At 46.7% G+C, this 3,732-nt stretch overlaps 1 non-coding gene across 1 annotated transcript; it reads left to right on the plus strand.

Annotated features, from left to right (window-relative positions):
* The first annotated feature begins 286 nt into the window (after positions 1–286).
* Positions 287–360, plus strand: TRNAI-UAU. The gene has a single exon. It is a non-coding gene; the product is annotated as a tRNA-Ile (tRNA).
* Positions 361–3,732: the final 3,372 nt, after the last annotated feature.

The raw sequence follows: 3,732 nt of genomic DNA on the forward strand, positions 1-3,732 counted from the left end.
TGGGAATACATGATCTGGTGTTATTATTTTGTACGTCCTTTCCTTGAGGCATCGTCCATTGAGATCATGCTGATGCAGAGGTCGACGTGATTGATATCCTCATGATATTAATATATATATTATTATATATATATATTTTCACTAGCCACTATAATAAGTAATAATTTTTCGAGGAAAAATTGCTGATCAACTTATGAGTAATGAGGAGTTAGCCAAATAGTTTGGCCACTTTATGTTTTCATTAATAACCGTACAAATAGAGGGAACTAATATTTCAAATCGCCAAGCTCCCGTAGCTCAGTTGGTTAGAGCGTTGGTCTTATGAGCCGAAGGTCGCGGGTTCGAGCCCCGCCGGGAGCACTGCTTTTATAAGTTTTTTAATGTTGTTGGCCAGTATTGCTTTGCTGGTTCACTCGATCACGCTTAAGTTGTCGGCTCCGTCACTTGAAACACAATTTTTTTTCTAGTAGTCTATTTGACATATCTTCTTCACAAAAAAAAATCACAAGAAAGACATGTGCTTTGACGATTTCATTTATTTAAGATTGAAACGGAAAAATACACGGATTGGCTAATTTATAAAAAAATCTGAAGGAAAAACCGACAATAAAAAAAACGTTGACGTCAGCCCAAACAAACCATCACCACCTAAACGAGACCTCACTACGAAAACGATTGTAAGCAAATTAGAAACGCCTTCAAAAAAGAAAATGGCGTCCAAAAGACAACGACATCGACCCCCTTGATTAAAAGACTTTCGCCTAGACCCGCACATGTCACCCCACTGAACTTGGGATAGGTCCGGCCTAGCCAAGAGCCATCAAACGACGTTGTCGTCGTTTTCTCACAGGGGTACCCCGTCATGGCAGATGCCATGGGATGGGATAAGGTAGTAGCACGCGGTGGTTTATCCAGGTTCGGAGCTCTCCGGACAGATAATACCCCTACTCCTGCGTGTTTGTATATGAGGTGTATCTGTAGTACAGAGTTGCTTCTCGAGCTGTATTGGAGATGAGAGCCATGAGCTTCTTGCCTCATACGTGAGTGTGAGAGGGTGTGGGCCGGTCTGTCCCTGAGAGGGCACATAGTGAGCCTCTTATATAGGCATGGAATGGGTGACATGACATCTAAGCTACAGTGGGTAGCTTACATGTCAAGTTGCTTGGGATGTAAGCTACAGCGGGTAGCTTACATGCCAAGCTGAACGTAGCTTGAGAACTAGGTTGTGCTTGTCCCTTGGGGCACATTATAAACCAGCGCTCATGGGACAAGTTACATTATAGATGGAGCTGCATGACGATGGCCGTCTCGGCCGGGCGTGTCCGATAGGACGTCGTAGTTGACTCCGGGCAGCCGGCTGGCTGGCACAACCAGCTGGGTGGAACAGTCAGTCGTGGGTGGGAATCGGAGTAGACGGCCCAGGCGGGCAAGCACGCCGTCCGACTCGACGTCTTTGGGGTGCCCGGGGGTCATCGACCCGACAGTAGCCTCTGCGCGACTCGAAGAGCCGGACGGAGGATTTTCCCAGTCGTTATCGTTGTATAAGTTGTCGATGACGGCCGATTGCAGGCCGGGGATGGCGCGGTTTGCTTACAGTGGGGCCGCGTCAGCGCACCCCTGAGTGTAACCTCCGAGCCTCCGGGCGACTCGAAGAGTCGGGCGGAGGGTCTTTGTTGTTGGTGAAGTAGATGGTGGCGTCGAGGATGTTGGGCGCGGATGTAGGGTCCGCCGGCTGGGTGGGTGCGAAGCCCTGCCGAGTGCGGACGCGGGGTCCGCCTGTTGGGGAACGTTGCATGGAAAACAAAAACTTTCCTACGCACACAAACACATATCATGCTGATGACCATCTATGAGAGGGAGATCAGACCCACATACCCTTGTAGATCGCTAAGCGGGAAGCTTTAAGAAACGCGGTTGATGTAGTGGAACGTCTTCGCAATCCAAATCGCCGCCGTCCCACGGTCCGTCCTGATCTAGCGCCGAACGAACGGCACCTCCGCGTTTAACACACGTACAGCTCGACGATGATCTCCGCCTTCTTGATCCAGCAAGAGGGGCGAAGAGGTCGATGGGTTCTCCAGCAGCGCGACGGCGTGACGGTGATTATGGTGGAGCTAGTCTAGCAGGGCTTCGCCTAAGCACCGCTGGAAACTAGACTAGAGGAGAAACGGATCTATAGAGAGGGCAGCATGTGGTTGTTTATTGTCGTGTCTCAAAACCCTCAAAAGATCTAGTATATATAGGAGGAGAGGAGGGAGGCCGCCGGCCCTAGGGCTGCCTCTCTGCGTCGGCCGAAGTGGGAGGAGAGGAGGAGTCCTCCTCCAATCCTACTCCTAGTTGGATTCCTCTTCCACTTGGAAACCTTTTCCACCTTTTGTATTGTTCCCGTATTTTTCACTCCAATCGCATGGGCCTTAGAGGTGGCTTTGGCCAGCCCACCAGGGGCTGGTTTGCCACCTCTCTTGGCCCATGAAGCCCTAGGGTCGTCACACCCCTCCCGGTGGTCCCCCGACACCCTCTCGGCACTCCCGGTACACTACCGATGAGCCCGAAACCTTTCTGGTGACCAAAACAGGACTTTTTATATATCAATCTTTACCTCTGGGCCATTCCCGGAGCTCCTCGTGACGTCCAGGATCTCATCCGGAACTCGGAACAACCTTCGATCACCAACACCTATAACTCAACTATATCGAAACGTCATCGAACCTTAAGTGCGCAGACCATGCGGGTTCGAGAACTATGCAAACATGACCGAGACACTCTCCGGTAAATATCCAATAGCGGGACCTGGACATCCATATTGGATCCTACATATTCTATGAAGATCTTTATCGGTTGAACCTCTATGTCAAGGATTCAGTTAATTCCGTATGCAGTTCCCTTTGTGGATTCAGCTGCCATTTGGAGGAGCATGGTAATTTCGGCATATGAAGGCACTGTAAAAATTTCATACCATTGGGATAAATAAAAATGGTACTTCCTTCACAATGCTCTCCACTAAACAAAACATTGGGAAAAATATCGAGGGAAATTGGCTAAATTAAATGAGCTAAATTTGGTGGAGGGAGGTTATATAGTGTGGGTCATGTCTTGGTAAATTTTACCAACTATAAAGCAATAGAAAATGTAGTTGCTTCACAAACTGAAAAAATTACCAGAAACAAAGATTCGATGGTGAGCTCACATAGATTGTTAGATGGGGCTCAAATTTTATGGAGAGTTATGATTTGGACATATAGAAGGTGTCGAAAAAATTCAGCTCATTAGGATATTCCTAGTCAGTTTTTACTTCACAAAGCTTCTAGCTGAACATAAGCTTTGGAGATTTGCTCATAAAGATTTACTTGGCAAATGGAGATGAATTTTTTCATGAGGCAATGATTTGGATAGGAAAGAGTGCCCAAAAATTTTAAGGGTAATTAAGGAAATATAAATAGCACTTCCTTCACAAAGTGCTATTTTGAACATAATAGGAAAATGAATATTGCTGAATTATTTTTGAACTAGGGAAGGAAGGGTTTTGAAGTATTTGAGGAATATATGGTCTAAATAATTTATAAGAATTTTTGACGAATTTTGGGAATGACAGAAATGTAGGTTGCTTCACAACCTAGGACAAAAATTGACACATGGACGACACGTAGGCAAAACTGATGAAGTGACGCCTAGTCATAGCAATGCACCACCATTTACAAGGCTATAACCATCTATATTGGTCATGATCGGCTA

The sequence above is a fragment of the Hordeum vulgare genome, chromosome 3H (genome assembly GCF_904849725.1).
Source record: "Hordeum vulgare subsp. vulgare chromosome 3H, MorexV3_pseudomolecules_assembly, whole genome shotgun sequence".
NCBI classification, from domain to species: Eukaryota; Viridiplantae; Streptophyta; class Magnoliopsida; order Poales; family Poaceae; genus Hordeum; species Hordeum vulgare.